This window comes from Halichoerus grypus, chromosome 7 (genome assembly GCF_964656455.1).
Source record: "Halichoerus grypus chromosome 7, mHalGry1.hap1.1, whole genome shotgun sequence".
NCBI lineage: Eukaryota > Metazoa > Chordata > Mammalia > Carnivora > Phocidae > Halichoerus > Halichoerus grypus.
This window is the reverse complement of record NC_135718.1, coordinates 28,405,034-28,421,796: the sequence shown is the minus strand read 5'-3', so window position 1 is coordinate 28,421,796 and position 16,763 is coordinate 28,405,034. Positions and strand designations below refer to the sequence as shown.

General features: G+C 41.3%; 2 protein-coding genes across 4 annotated transcripts in view; one reads left to right on the top strand and one right to left on the bottom strand.

Annotated features, from left to right (window-relative positions):
• DNMBP (dynamin binding protein) overlaps positions 1 to 16,763 on the bottom strand; it is a 123,042-nt gene that overhangs the window by 3,116 nt on the left and 103,163 nt on the right. The window contains exons 17-19 of one of the 2 annotated variants that reach the window (XR_013449651.1): positions 15,297 to 15,713; positions 13,517 to 13,626; positions 7,204 to 7,302 (exon numbers count right to left, since the gene is read on the bottom strand). The gene's annotated coding sequence lies outside the window, so the exon portion shown is untranslated. The remainder of the gene's footprint in view (positions 1 to 7,203; positions 7,303 to 13,516; positions 13,627 to 15,296; positions 15,714 to 16,763) is intronic. The other variant, XR_013449652.1, reaches the window with a different exon arrangement.
• ABCC2 (ATP binding cassette subfamily C member 2) overlaps positions 1 to 16,763 on the top strand; it is an 84,807-nt gene that overhangs the window by 60,893 nt on the left and 7,151 nt on the right. The window contains exon 33 of one of the 2 annotated variants that reach the window (XM_078077255.1): positions 5,974 to 6,250. The exons of the other annotated variant lie outside the window; for it this stretch is intronic. The gene's annotated coding sequence lies outside the window, so the exon portion shown is untranslated. Of the gene's footprint in view, positions 1 to 5,973; positions 6,251 to 16,763 lie in introns of those variants that run through there. 2 annotated transcript variants of the gene reach the window in all.

Below are 16,763 nucleotides of genomic sequence, written 5' to 3'. Positions count from 1 at the left end.
TGGGTTGCCTCTTCGTTTTGTTGACTGTTTCCTTTGCTGTGCAGAAGCATTTTATCTTGATGAAGTCCCAAAAGTTCATTTTTGCTTTTGTTTCACTAGCTTTTGGAGATGTATCTTGAAAGAAGTTGCTGTGGGCGATGTCAAAGAGGTTACTGCCTATGTTCTCCTCTAGGATTTTGATGGATTCCTGTCTCACATTGAGGTCTTTCATCCACTTTGAGTTTATCTTTGTGAATGGTGTTAGAGAATGGTCGAGTTTCATTCTTCTGCATGTAGCTGTCCAATTTTCCCAGCACCATTTATTGAAGAGACTGTCTTTTTTCCATTGCATGTTTTTTCCTGCTTTGTCAAAGATTATTTGACCATAGAGTTGAGGGTCCATATCTGGGTTCTCTATTCTGTTCCATTGGTCTGTATGTCTGTTTTTGTGCCAGTACCATGCTGTCTTGGTGATCACCGCTTTGTAATATAGCTTGAAATCGGGCAACGTGATGCCCCCAGCTTTGTTTTTCTTTTTCAATATTTCCTTGGCGATTTGGGGTCTTTTCTGATTCCATACAAATTTTAGGATTGTTTGTTCCAGCACTTTGAAAAATGTCATTGGAATTTTGATCGGGATGGCACTGAAGGTATAGATTGCTCTGGGTAGCACAGACATTTTAACAATGTTTATTCTTCTGATCCATGAGCATGGGATATTTTTCCATCTTTTTGTGTCTTCTTCAATCTCTTTCATGAGTGTTTTGTAGTTCCTAGAGTACAGATCCTTTACCTCTTTGGTTAGGTTTATTCCGAGGTATCTTACGGTTTGTGCTATTGTAAATGGAATCGTTTCTCTAATTTCTCTTTCTACAGTTGCGTTGTTAGTGTATAAGAAAGCAACTTTCTGTGCATTGATTTTGTATCCTGCCACATTACTGAATTGCTGGATGAGTTCTAGTAATTTGGGGGTGGAGTCTTTTGGGTTTTCCACATAGAGTATCATGTCATCTGCAAAAAGAGAGAGTTTGACTTCTTCTTTGCCAATCTGAATACCTTTTATTTCTTTTTGTTGTCTGATTGCTGTTGCTAGGACTTCTAGTACTATGTTGAACAACAGTGGTGAGAGTGGGCACCCTTGACGTGTTCCTGATCTTAAGGGAAAGGCTCTCAGCTTTTCCCCATTGAGGATGATATTCGCTGTGGGTTTTTCATAGATGGATTTTATGAACTTGAGGAATGTTCCCTCTATCCCTATACTCTGGACAGTTTTAATCAGGAAAGGATGTTGTATTTTGTCAAATGCTTTTTCTGCATCAATTGAGAGGACCATATGATTCTTCTCCCTCCTCTTATTAATGCGTTCTATCACATTGATTGATTTGCGAATGTTGAACCACCCTTGCATCCCGGGGATAAATCCCACTTGGTCGTGGTGGATGATCCTTTTAATGTATTGTTGGATCCTATTAGCTAGGATTTTGTTGAGGATTTTGGAATCCATATTCATCAGGGATATCGGTCTGAAATTCTCCTTTTTGATGGGGTCTTTGCCTGGTTTGGGGATCAAGGTAATGCTGGCCTCAGAGAATGAGTTTGGAAGTTTTCCTTCTGTTTCTATTTTTTGAAACAGCTTCAGTAGAATAGGTATTACTTCTTCTTTGAATGTTTGGTAGAATTCCCCAGCGAATCCATCAGGCCCCAGACTCTTGTTTTTTGGGAGGTTTTTGATCACTGCTTCAATCTTGTTACTGGTTATTGGCCTATTCAGCTTGTCAATTTCTTCCTGTTTCAGTCTTGGCAGCTTATAGGTTTCCAGGAAGGCCTCCATTTCATCCAGATTGCTCAGTTTATTGGCATATAGTTGTCAATAATAATTTCTAATAATTGTTTCTATTTCCTTGGTGTTAGTCGTGATCTGTCCCCTTTCATTCATAATTTTATTAATTTGGGTCCTTTCTCTTTTCTTTTGGATAAGTCTGGCCAGTGGTTTATCAATCTTATTAATTCTTTCAAAGAACCAACTTCCAGTTTCATTGATCTGATCTACTGTGTTTCTGGTTTCTAATTCATTGATTTCTGCTCTAATTTTAATTATTTCTCTTCTAATGCGTGGCTTAGGCATCGTTTGTTGCTTTTTCTCTAGTTCTTTAAGGTGTAGAGTTAGTTGGTGAATTCGGGATTTTTCTATTTTTTTGAGTGAGGCTTGGATGGCTATGTATTTCCCCCTTAGGACTGCCTTTGCAGTATCCCATAGGTTTTGGACCGATGTGTTTTCGTTCTCATTGATTTCCATGAATTGTTTAAGTTCTTCTTTGATTTCTTGGTTGACCCAAACATTCTTGAGCAGAGTGGTCTTTAGCTTCCAAGTGTTTGAATTTCTGCCAAATTTTTTCTTGTGATTGAGTTCCAGTTTTAGAGCATTGTGGTCTGAGAATATGCAGGGAATAATCTCAATCTTTTGGTATTGGTTGAGACCTGATTTGTGACCCAGAACATGGTCTATTCTGGAGAAAGTTCCATGTGCGCTCGAGAAGAATGAGTATTCTGTTGTTTTAGGGTGGAATGTTCTGTAAATATCTATGAGGTCCATCTGGTCCAATGTATCATTCAAAGCTCTTGTTTCCTTGTTGATTTTCTGCTTAGATGATCTGTCCATTGCTGAGAGTGGAGTATTGAGGTCTCCTACAATTAACGTATTGTTATCAATATGACTCTTTATTTTAGTTAACAGTTGGCTTATATAGATGGCTGCTCCCATGTTGGGGGCATAGAGATTTACAATTGTTAGATCTTCTTGTTGGATAGACCCTTTAAGAATGATATAGTGTCCTTCTGTGTCTCTTATTACAGACTTTAGTTTAAAATCTAATTTGTCTGATATAAGAATTGCTACCCCAGCTTTCTTTTGAGGTCCGCTGGCATGGAAGATGGATCGCCATCCCTTCACTTTCAGTCTGGATGTATCTTTAGGTTCAAAATGAGTCTCTTGTAGACAGCATATGGATGGGTCCTGTCTTTTTATCCAATCTGCAACCCTGTGCCGTTTTATGGGAGCGTTTAGGCCATTCATGTTGAGAGTGATTATTGAAAGATATGAATTAACTGTCATCATGTTGCCTGTGAAGACGTTGTTTTTATAGATTGTCCCTGTAAATTTCTGTTGTGTATCACTCTTGGGGGTCTTTCTCCTTTTATAGAACCCCCCTTAATATTTCTTGCAGAGCCGGCTTAGTGGTCACATATTCTTTCAGCTTCTGCCGGTCCTGGAAGCTCTGCATCTCTCCATCCATTTTAAATGAAAGCCTTGCCGGATAAAGTATTCTTGGCTGCATGTTCTTCTCATTTAGTACCCTGAATATGTCTTGCCAGGCCTTTCTGGCTTGCCAGGTCTCTGTGGATAGGTCTGACGTTATTCTGATGTTCCTCCCTCTGTACGTAAGGAATCTCTTCCCCCTAACTGCCCTTAAGATGGTTTCCTTGGTTCTAAGATCTGCAAGTTTTACTATTACATGCTGGGGTGTTGGCCTGTTTTCCCTGATCTTGGGAGGGGTCCTCTCTGCCTCTAGGTTGCGAATGTTTGTTTCATTCCCCAGATTAGGGAAGTTCTCAGCTACAATTTGCTCAAATACATTGTCTAGTCCTCTCTCTCCACCCCCTCCGGGATTCCAATTATTCTGACATTGGAACGCTTCATGGTGTCACTTATTTCTCTGATTCTATTTTCATGGATTCTGAGTTGTTTTTCCCTGGCCTCCTCTTTTCCCTTTTTATCTATTATATTGTCTTCCAGGTCGCTTATTCTTTCTTCTGCCTCAGTTACCCTAGCTCTTAGATTATCTAGATTGGATTGGATCTCACTGATAGCATTTTTAAGTTCTGCCAATTCACCTTTTATTTCTGCCCTTAGAGACTCTATGTTGCCATTAATTGATTTCTCCATTCTAGCCATTGTCTTCACAATTGCTAGCCTGAATTCCATCTCCAACACCTTGGTTATATCTGCATCCATTTGTAAATCTGCAGCATAAGTCATAATCTCTGAGTCTTTTCTGTTTTGGGGGCTCCTCCTCCTAGTCATTCTGTTGATGGGTGTTGGAGGGAATGTATAGAGTCCAAATTATTGACCAGAACCCAAGCAAGATGCACCTGTTTTCTTGGGACCTTAGGGTTGCTGGCCTCTTGTTTTCCCAGCCTGTCTTCCGCGGGAGGGGCCTGCCGCGCTGTTACTCAGGCAACCCTGTTTGGGCGGAGTTGCCCTGCGCCCCTGTGGCAGGGGATGGGCTCAGCGGGAATCAGTCTTTGGGGCTTTTGTTCTCTGGCGCCTTTCCCTGGCGGCTTTCCGCGTCTCTTCCACGAGTCAGAGCAGAAGAGACCGTTTCCAACCCTCTGCCTCAGAGCAGAGAGACCGCAGTCTGTTCTTCAGTGAGCCCTCCAGGCCACACTGTCTCCGTTTCTGTCCGTGCTGCTATAAACTGCAGCGGCCTGGGTTGTGCGTCCCTCTGCAGCGCTCCCAGTCCTGCCTCCAGGTCGGGGCATGTCTCTGCCCTTTGTGCTTCTAAAACCGCCAGCTGCTCCCAGTTCGCGCGCACGACCCCGCTGCTCCGGGTTTCTGCCCCAGGGGCTGCAGTTCGCAGGCGCGACCCCGCCGCTCTGGGTTTCCACCCTGGGGGCTGCCCTAAAGTCCTTTTCCCGATGCTACCAGTCTGCAAGTCTGTGCCCTTCCGCAGCGTGCGAGGCTGTCGCTCACCTGTGGTGTAGGATCCCCACGGCCAGGCACCCTCCCGCTGCCGTTTATCCTCTGATATCTGCCCGCGGAATCACGGCTCCCCACTTCATACCTCAAAACCAACCGCCTGCGATATTCTGCTTGTAGAGATCCACATCTTCTTACATCTCAGTTTGGTGTCGTGGGTGCTCAAGAGTGGTCTGGTAGATATCCAGCTCAATTCCAGGGACCAGCTGAAAAAGGGTCCCCTACTCCTCCACCATCTTTTCCCTCCCCTTTGACGTATTCTTATATGGCTTTTGTTCAATATTATTTTTGAGATTCATCCATGTTGATGCACATAGTGAGGTTGGTTCATTCTCCTCCTCTGCAGTATGGCAATGTGTGGATATGCCACAGTATATCCATTTTGATGTTAGTCAGTAGGGTTATTTCTAGGGATTTTTCTCCTATTATGAACAATACTGCTAGGGACATTACACATGAGATACATGTATAAGAGTTTCTTTAGGTTATAAGGTAGGAATGGGGGTATTCCCGTGCTTACATGCATATACTAGGTAATGCCAATTTACTACACTTTTTGTCAATCTGTTGAGTATGAATTGGTATCTCATTGAGGTTTTAATTTATGTTTCCCTGGTTACTACTGAGGTTTCCACTGGTTCGTATTCAAGGTGTTTTATTTCCTTGTGTGCCTTGTGAATTTTGACCATAAGCTGCTCATTCTCCTTAGCATTTTATCTGTGGGTATTCTTTGAAAGCTGAGTTCTCCTGGGAAAGCTTTTGCCTGTCCCTTGGGGGCATTACCCAGAACCAATTTGAATTAAATTCTCCACTAGGGGTTTCAGACCATAATCTGGCACAAGAACCAACTTGTGGTTTACGAATTCTGAAGGGAGATATCTCCCCTTGACCTAGTGTCAAGTTGGAGATAGACACATTGCCTTGTTGACTCCTTCTGCAGGGTGGGGTTTATTCCTCATTTACCTATATACTGCAGATAAAGGTTTATATAGCTTCTGTGTCCAGGTTTATTGGAGGGTGTCCTGTTACACTCTTTATCTTGACAGGCGTTGGCTTTATCTCTTGCCTTGGCATCCTGTATGTTAACAAAGGTCAAAGTCTTCAGGCTTCAGAAGTCACCCTAAGCTTTGACCCTTCTTATCTTCCAGGGTTTTTTGTGTCCCATTACTTTGGGTTCAGTATATTCTTTACTTCCATTTCAGTGATGAAATTATATTTTCCTTTATTCATCATTTTAGCTGTTGAGATGCTCCGAGACCAAAAGTTCCTGTAGGAAGAGTACAATAGCTGCGAGGCTGGATGAGGAAGGGATTTGTCCTGTTTTGCTCTGCTCCCAGCAGCATCACCCGAGCATACAGGCAGCAGCTCGGATTTCAGTTGGTCCCGTACTCCTGGAACCAGGGTCATCGTGCTCCTCAGAGACTCGAGCAGCGTGCCTTCTGGGCGGCGGTTGCTTCTGGCAGGTGCTAGCTCTCTGATACTTATTTTCCTTTGGCCCTTTCTTCAATGCCTACTTAATTCTTTATATGGTTCTGTTAAAATAATGACTGGTTTCTGTCTCCTGACTAACCCAACTAACTGATAGAACCCGTGGAGATTATCAGGGTCAAGTCTCTTATTTTTCAGATAAGCACATGCCTGAGGAAGGTTAGAATATCCAAAGTCAAAACATGGGTGTTTCTGGCAGAGCCAGGACCGGAAACCAATTTGCTGATTTTTTTTTTTTCCTTCAATAGCAGAGGGGTTTTGACCTACCTACTCCTACTGATGCAAATAAAGAGAAGGTAAAGGTCATTCTTTTCTCAGAAGTGATGACTAAGACATCCAGTGAAGGTGGTGGAAACCAGAACGAGCCTGGATCTAAAACTTTGGTGATGACTCCTCCCATTTCAAATCTTGTTGGCCCAGACCCTGCATAACTGAATCCTCACTCTGGGCCACTTATAATATGATTGCTCTTTCCTACTTTCCTTCCGGAAGGTCCCCTTCTTTCACTTGCCCTTGAAGCATTAAGATATTCCTATGTTTTGGTCCTTGGCCTTCCAGTTTCTCTGATTCTCATTTCTAGCCCCTTCCTCTCATCCAATTATGACATTCATATATTCAACTGCCTACAGATATTCTTACCTGGATATCCTTCAGGTGTCTGACACTCAACTCATCCTACTTTGACAGACCCTTCTACTCCTTCCACTCAAAAGATTTTTCCTCTACTTCCTACCTCCAGTGATGACCTCATTGTCCACTCAGTCCTACAAAATGAAAACCCTGGGCATCACTCTTAACTTTTTCTTCTCAGATCACATTGACCACCAGGCCCTTCTGGTTTTATTTCTTTACCCCCAACCCTTTTGCTACAATTCAGGTTCTCATAACATCTAAGGGCATAGGTATCTCTGCATCCTGTGTTGTTTTTCTTAAATATATCCATCCATGGCTATTAGAGTGATCAAATATGCAAAACTGACCAGGTTACTCTTCTGTTTAAACCCTTCATTCAGTGGCAGTCCAGAGTATGGTATAACAGAGCTCCCAAACATCTGGTCCAATCACATTTCTTCTAATTCCTGTTAAAGAAAGAGATAACAAGCCCAAAATGGGGTCACTTATGCTAAGCCTCATGCCAACAAACTGAGACTTAATACCTACTTTATAGTTGCAGCCTTTCCCAGGAATGGAATCTTAAACCAGTCAATCTGGAATTCCCTGGTCAACACTACTGAGGTAATCTGCTTGACAGACCCCTGTGTCCCCTAAAGGAAGGTGACCTTGCCACAACCAATCTGCTTATTGCTAGTACAACTTCCTTGTCCCATTTCCTTCTGCCTATAAAAGTCTTTCCTTTAATCAGATACACCAGAACCAGACTTTGATTCAGATGCTGGGGACACAGAGGCAGGGACATCTGCTGATAGCTGTGACAGTCACAGCTATTCTCCATTGGTGGGGTTTCTAGCACCGGGGGCCAGTGATATTGTGTGATACTGAGCATCATTCCTGGGTTCAAAGACTTCAAATAGGGCTTTCTTCTTCTCCCAGAGAGTCAGTGAGCTACCTGCTATCATTCGAAAACTTCCTTTCTGCTTAAGTTTACCAGAATTGGGGCTGTTGTTTACAACTAAAAATACTCCCCAGCTAATTTATTATTACTATATCACTTTGTCAGATCATTTTCTGTTTGGGTCTCCCTCACTAAGCTGTGAACCTCTTGAAAACAAGAACAGCTTCATATTTTTTGGATCTCTAGTGGCTAGAATATAGCAAGTACATTTTTTCCAATGTTCAGAAAATCTTCATAAAAAGCACAATGGGAAAAATGTGTGCTAACAGTGCAGCAATAGGGAAAGAAAAGTAACTCCACGTTGATACATTGGCACAAAGAGGAGGAATAAACACACCAATCAAACCTCAAGATTTTGCAGGCTAGTTTTGTATAAGTGCCTTTTGAAATACTCTCTGAAGAAATCTGTTCCATTTAGGTCATAGGATGAGAACACATTTAATCACAAATGCACATTGATCATGACTTTAACACCACACTTGCATAGATGGACAGATCACCCAAACAGAAAACCACCAAGGAAATAGTGGCTTTGAATGACACATAGGACCAGAGGGATTTCACAGATATATTGAGAACATTCCATCCTAAAACATCAGAATATACATTCTGTGTACATGGATCATTCTCCAAAACAATCACATATTAGGCCATAAAACAAGTCTCAACAAATTCAAAAAGATCAACGTCATACTGTGCATCTTTTCTAACCACAACACTATGAAACTAGAAATCAACCACAAGAAAAAATCTGGAAAGAGCACAAATACATGGAAATTAAATAACATGCTACTAAACAATGAATGGTTCAACCAAGAAATCAAAGAGGAAATAAAATACATGGAGACAAGTGAAAATAGAACAATGGCCCAAAATCAAGAAAATTGATAAACCTTTAGCCAGACTCATAAAAAAAAAATCAGAAATGAAAGAGGAGAAAAAGCCAACACCACAGAAATAAAGGATTATAAGAGAATATTACGAAAAATTGTATGTCAGCAAATTAAACAACCTAGAAGAGCTGGATAAATTCCTAGAAACATATGAGCTCCCAAAATTGAATAAGGAAAGAAAGAGAAAATATGAACAGACCCATTACCAGCAATGAAATTGAGTCAGTAATAAACTCCCAACAAACAAAAGTCCAGGACCAGATGGTTTCACAAGTGAATTTTACCAAACATTTAAAGAAGAGTTAATACCTACTCTTCTCAAACTATTCCAAAAAACAGAAGAGGAAAGAAAGCTTCCAAATTCATTCTATGAGGCCAGCTTTACCCTGATACCAAAACCAGATAAAGACAAGCTACTACAAAAAAGAGCTACAGGCCAATATCTCTGATGAATATAGATGCAAAAATTTTGAACAGAATGTTAGCAAACCAAATCCAACAATACATTGAAAAAATCATTCACCACGATCAAGTGGGATTTATTTCCAGGATGCAAGGGTGGTTCAATATTCACAAATCAATCAACATGATACATCCCATCAACAAAAGAAAGGATAAAAACCATAGGATCATTTTAATAGATGCAGAAAAAGCATTTGGCAAAGTACAACATCTATTCACGATAAAAACCCTCAACAAAGTAGGTTTAGAGGGAACATACTTCAACATAATAAAGGCAATATATGAAAAACCCACAGCAAACATACTCAATGGGGAGAAACTGAGAGCTTTTCCCATAAGGTCAGGAACAAAACAAGTATGTTTACTCTCACCACTTTTATTCAACATAGTCCTGGAAGTCCCAGCCACAACAACAGATCACAAAAAGAAATAAAAGGCATCCAAATCAGTAAGGAAGAAGGAAAACTTTCACTACTTGCAGATGGCATGATACTATATATAGAAAATCCTAAAGACTTCACACATACACACACACACACACCCTTCTAGGACTGATAAGTGAATTCAGAAAGGTTGAAGGATACAAAATCAATATACAGAAATCCGTTCCATTTCTATACACTAATAATGCAGTAGCAAAAAGAGAAACAATCCAATCTAACTCAACACCCAAAAACCAAATAATCCAGTCAAGAAATGTGCAGAAGACATGAACAGACATTTCTCCAAAGAAGACATCCAAATAGCCAACAGACACATGAAAAAAACATTCAACATCACTCAGCAGCAGAGAAATACAAATCAAAACCACAATGAGATACTACCTCACATGGGTCAGAATGGCTAAAATTAACAAGTCAGAAAACAACAGATGTTGGTGAGGATGCGGAGAAAGGGGAACCCTCTTACACTGCTGGTGGGAATGCAAGTTGGTACAGACACTCTGGAAAACAGTATGGAGGTTCCTCAAAAAGTTAAAAATAGAGCTACCCTATGACCAATCAATTGCACTAATAGGTATTTACCCAAAAGATAAAAACATAGTGATCTGAAGGGGCACCTGCACCCACAACATTTATAGCAGCAATGTCCACAATAGCCAAACTGTGGAAAGAGCCCAGATGTCCATCGACAGATGAATGGATAAAGAAGATGTGGCACATATATATATAATGGAATATTAGCCACCAAAAAATAAAATCTTAACTGTTTGCAATGACATGGATGGAACTAAAGGTATTACGCTAAGTGAAATAAGTCAGAGAAAGCCAATTATCATATGATCTCACTCATATGTGGAATTTAAGAAACAAAATAGAAGAGCACAGAGGAAGGGAGGGAAAAATAAGACAAAATCAGAGAGGGAGACAAACCATAAGGGACTCTTAACTATAGGAAACAAACTGAGGGCTGCTGGAGAGGAGGTGGGTGGGGGAATGGGTGATGGGCATTAGGGAGGGCACTTGATGTAATGAGTACTGGTTATATGCAACTGATGCATCACTAAACTCTACCTCTGAAACTAATAATACACTATCTGCTAATTAAATTTAAATTAAAAAATTAAAAAAACAAAACAAGGGAAAAAATGCAAAAAGACCCCAATCCCATTTACAATTGCATCAAAAATAATAAAATACCCAGGAATAAACTTAACCAAGGAAGTGAAAGACCTGTACTCTGAAAACTACAAAACACTGGTGAAAGAAATTGAAGATGACACAAACAAATGGAAAGATATTCCATGCTCATATTGTTAAAGTGTCCATACTACCAAAAGCAATCTACAGATTTAATGTAATCCCTATCAAAATACCAACAGCATTTTACACAGAACTAGAAAAAACAATCCTAAAATTTGTATAGAACCACAAAAGACCCGGAATAGCCAAAGCAGTCTTGAAAAAGACCAAAACTGGAGGTATCACAGTCCCAGATTTCAAGATATACAACAGGGATGCCTAGGTGTCTCAGTCGGTTAAGTGTCTGCCTTCGGCTCAGGTCATGATCCCAGGGTCCTGGGATCGAGCCCCGCATTGGGCTCCCTGCTCAGTGGGGAGCCTGCTTCTCCCTCTGCCTGCCGCTCCCCCTGCTTGTGTGCTCTCTTGCTGATAAATAAATAAAATCTTTAAAAAAATAAAGATTTATTTAAAAAAAGATATACTACAAAGCTGTAGTAATCAAAACAGTATGGTACAGGCACAAAAATAGACACAAGATCAACAGAACAGAACAGAGAGCCCAGAAATAAATCCATGATTATATGCTCAATTAATCTTGGATAAAGGAAGAATACACAATGGGAAGAAGTCTGTTCAACAAATGGTGTTGAGAAAACTGGACCACTTTCTCACACATATACAAAAATAAACTCAAAATGAATTAAAGACATAAATGTGAGACCTGAAACCATAAAAATCCTAGAAGAGAACACAAGCAGTAATTTCTCTGGCATCAGCTGCAGCAACATTTTTCTAGATATGTCTCCTGAGGCAAGAGGAAAAAAAGCAAACTATAAACTATTGGGACTACACCAGAAGAAAAAGCATCTGCCCAGCAAAGGAAACAGTCAACAAAACTGAAAGACAACTTACTGAATGGGAGAAGATATTTGCATATCACAAATCCAGTAAGAGATTAGTATCCAAAATATATAAAGAACTTACACAACTCAACATCAAAAAAACCCAAATAATCCAATTAAAAACGGCAGAAGACATGAACAGACATTTCTCCAAAGACAACACACAGATGGTCAACAGACACATGAAAAGATATTTAATATCATCATCAGGGGAACGTAAATCAAAACCACAATGAGATCCACCTCATACCTGTCAGAAGGGCTAAAATCAAAAACAAGAAACAAGTGATGGTGAGGATGTGGAGAAAAAGGAATCCTCTTGCACTATTGGTGGGAATGCAAACTGGTGCGGCCACTGTGAAAAACAGTATGGAGGCTCCTCAAAAAGTTAAAAATAGAATTATCATATGATCCAGTAAATTCCACTACTGGGTATTTATCCAAAAAATACAAAAACACAAATTCAGAGGGATATGTGCACCCCTATGTTTATTGCAGCTTTACAATAGCCAAATTATGGAAGCAGCCCAAATGTCCATCGACTGATGAATGGATAAAGAAGATGTGGTGTATATACACAATGGAACATTATCCCAGCCATAAAAAAGAATGAAATCTTACTATTTGCAACAAACATGGATTGAGCTGGAGAATATAACGTTAAGTGAAATAAGTCAATCGGAGAAAGACAAATACCATATGATTTCACTCGTATGTGGAATTTAAGAACCAACTGAACAGGGGCACCTGGTTGGCTCAGTAGGTTGAGCATCTGCCTTCAGCTCAGGTCATGATCCCAGAGTCCTGGGATGGAGCCCCGCATAGGGCTCCCTGCTCAGTGGGGAGCCTGCTTCTCCCTCTTCCTGCCGCTCCCCCCTGCTTGTGCTCATGCGCAGTCAATTAAAAATCTTTATATGTAGGGACGCCTGGGTGGCTCAGTCGGTTAAGCGTCTGCCTTCGGCTCAGGTCATGATCCCAGGGTCCTGGGATCGAGTCCCGCATCGGGCTCCCTGCTCCGCGGGGAGCCTGCTTCTCCCTCTGCCTCTGTCTCTCTCTCTCTCTGTCTCTCATGAATAAATAAATAAAATCTTTAAAAAAAAAAAAAATCTTTATATGTAAAAATAACCAAATTAACAAAGCAAACCAAGAAACAGATTCTTAAGAAAACCAACTGATGGTTGGTTCCCAGAAGGCAGATGGATGGGGGGGATGGGTGAAATAGACAAAGATGAAGAGCACACTTGCCATGATGATCACTGAGGAATGTACAGAACTGTTGAATCACTAGTTTACGCCTGAAACTATAATAATACTGTATGTTAACTATACCGGAATAAAAATTAAAAAATAAAAGGCTTTATGATGCTTGAAGATATGAGAGTAAAAGACTGTAAAAATGCATAAAGGAATTGGCTATAAGAAGCAGTCCATTTCCGTGGTATTCCTTTTTACTTCATAGGCAAGTTATACATTATGCTGTAGAGTTTAACAGCTGCAAGTGGAAAAAGCAGCCACTTAGGAAAGAAGTTGCAAAAAGTAAAAAAGGGGTATATGTAAAGGCAGAATTTCTTTTAGGTAAAATGGGCAGAAAAATAAAGTTTCAGGAAGAAAAGAAAAATTACTAAAGACTAGTTTGGTTTTTACTGAACTTAGAAATGAACTAATATGCGAGCTCCTTTCTTCAATCAAGGCCTTGGCCACCCTATTGGTTAGTCACCTTGGTCCTGTGATAGCCTCTATTCTTCCTGACAACCACAGTCTCGGATTTCAGGTCCACTTACCCTCTTCTTGGCTTCCGCTGCAAATGACGGGCTCTGTAGGAGCAGCAATCTTTGGGCCACTGCTGCTTAAGCTCACAGCCACTCACTCCTCTCTGGGAAACAGATTCCTTCTGTAGAGATTGTCAAGTTATCCATTGATCGTACATCTAGACAGAGATTTCTCTCCCAAACCTGGTGCTAACAACATTGCCTGTTGGCTCTCTTGTTATGAGCACCCAGCTGCAGGTAAACTGTGATCTGGTTTGTCATGGTTTACATCCTGGTATCATAAAGACACCTCCTAGCCCCATAAATATCTGCCTGGCTGATACGTTAGTTCTGATCTGTAAACCAATTACACTTTTGCTAGCTTTTCATTTTCCTTCATCAAAAGGTCTCATTTTCCTGCATACTTAACTTCAATGTTAATGGTTGACCCAAATCCTTTTGTTTTAGCCAGACTTAGAGTAGGGGTATGGCTCAAGGGCCAACTCTGGCTGGCTGTTTCGTAAATGAAGACTTACTGAAACCCAGCCGTGCTCACTTGTTTATTATCTATGCCTGCTTTGGGGTTACAGTGGCAGAGCTGAGGAGTTGTGACAGACCGTATGGCCTGCAAAGTCTAGAATATTTACTATCTGGCCTTTTACAGGAAAGGTCTGCTGACCCCTATTCCAGAATCACCAGTGTAGCCTAAACTGGATCATGTTTCCATTTTCAAAAAGATCATTTGCCTCAAAAATATCACGTGGCTTCATACCTGCAGCAGATAGAATAATGGTCCCCAAAGATATGCATGTCCTAACCCTCAAAACCCATGAGGATTTATTTACCTTACACAGCAGAAGGGACTTTGCGGATGTGATTAAGGATACTGAGGTGACCTTATCCACATGGGCCCAATGTCATCAAAAGGATCCCCACGAGAGAGGCAGGAGGGTCACAGTTAGAATGAAGATGATGTGATGACGGAGACATTGGGAGACACTATTCTTTTGGCTTTGATGCTGGAGAAAGGGGCCATAAGCCAATGTAGGCAGCTTCTAGAAGCTGGAAAGGACAAGGAAATAGATTCTCTCCTGGAGCCTCCAGCAGGAACCAGTCCTCCTGACAAGGTGACTCTAGCCCTGTGAGACTGATTTTGAACTTTTGACCTCCAGAATTGTAAGATAATAAATTTGTGTTGTTTTAGGCCACAAATTGTCGTAATTTGTTGTAGCAACAGTGGGAAACAAATACACTACCCCAAGTCCAAGTAGCTCTGACAGAATTGCCAATATTCTCCAACTGAAGTTGGTTTAATAATTCATGATCTTCAATAAATCCTGTTGTTTGAATTTATAGAGGACTATGCCATCCTTTTAGCCCTGCTGAAAATGGGTTTCAATGCTCATGCCTGTCATCCCTTCTAGCAAACTGCAAAGGTCTTACTCAGCTTCATCATTTTCGGGAGGTTATCTTTTCTCGATCTCCGCTGAGAGGTTGTAGGAAGGTCCCTTGTTAAAGTGAGACATGGTAATTCCAATGACAAGAGGAGGCTGTGGATGGATCAGCAGTCCCTCTCAGCATCCCCGATCCTAGACCTGAGGAGTGGCTGCCAGGGGAAAGGTTTGGAGCCGAACCTTGGTGTCTCAGGGACAGCTAGGCATGGCGCTACACAGGCCGTGCCTTATAGCATGGTCTAAGTCTGCAGAGCATTCCCATGCGTCTCCCTGCTCCCAATCAACGTTTCCTGAATGAACAGCCCGCCATTGCCCTAACCAGAACATTCGCTCCCTCCCACCACACTACCAGAACTTACCTCTGGGAAGACACTAAATTGGCTCCTTTCTCTTTGAGGGTCACCTCGGAGGGGTACGAAGGAATAGATAGCCCTAGGTAACTTGCAAGGCCCCCAGTTTGTTGTTGAACACTCCCTTCTTGACACAGGCAAAATACTAGTAATCATCTTCAGTAACAACTGCAAGAAGATTCCAGCGCGCTGGGTGAGATAAAGCAAGAGCTCTGCTGTACCCAACAAACGTGTAACAGTAAAAACTCCATCAATACAATGTCTTAATAGGCAGAAGAGCTTAAAATCCCCAGTTGTACCAGCTGTGGCAACTAGAGAGAGGATTTAGAATGATGTGTATACATCTTGACGTTTCTTGGTCCTCTGGGCTAAGGTTCTCCACGTGAAACAACTGTGTTCTTCTAGGGCCGGTTTGTATTCCTGATCCTGAAACAAAACCCACATGAGCAGAGTCCTAGCTTTGCAACTAATTAAAACAGGGTGACACAAAATTCAATCCTTATTAGAACCATGTACTCCTAGAGTTCACACTGCATAAAAATTTACATGTGTCATCTTATTTGGTTCTCACAATAATCTTGAGATGAAAGCCAGAAATCTAGACTTTATAGATGGCTATCCCCACCACTGCACCGTTCTCCTAGGACTCTTGGATAAAAGCACAACTGAACAGCTACTTCCAGGCAGGAAAGGGAGAAAATTCACGAGATGAAGCAAGCAGACAAGTCGGATTTAGAAATTTTCTTCAATAACATTTCCTTCTGTTGTGTCTGAAACATCTGATACCCTTTCCTTCCATGGGTTTTGTAATTCTTTTCTGACAGTAGAAAGTTCCATTTAAAAAACTGCCTTGGGGGCGCCTGGGTGGCTCAGTTAAGCGTCTACGTTCACCTCTTCAGCTCGGGTCATGATCTCAGGGTCCTGGGATCGAGTCCCACATCCGGCTCCATGCTTAGCAGGGAGTCTGCTTCTCCTTCTCCCTGTCTCTCTCTCTCAAGCAAGTAAATAAAATCTTTTAAAAAAAAAAAAATTGCCTTGACAGATGGTTCTCAAACTTTGATGTACACACAAATCATATCAGGATCTTGAGCCCTGGGACGCCTGGGAGGGGCCTGCATTTCCAGCAGCTCCCAGGTTATAGTTTTGCCACTGGGCTGAAGGCCACACTTGCAGGTGCAAGACAAGCAGACATCTAGTGTTTAAAACATAAACCTGCTCCCACCCCAGTGACCTCCCTTTTACCAGTGATCCCATTTCTTCAATTTCATAGTCTTTATAGGATGCTTTTTTCCACTCTCAAGCAATCTGATGCCCAAAGCAGTTAACTTTTTTCCGACTAATTAGATTTTCCTGCCTTTGATCTGTCCTTCCTCTGAATCATCCTGTTAACATTTAGCTTTCCTAAAACAGGCAATCCATTTAAGAACCTACCAGAGTTTCTTATTACCAGACTCATCAAATCTAAATTCCTTGACT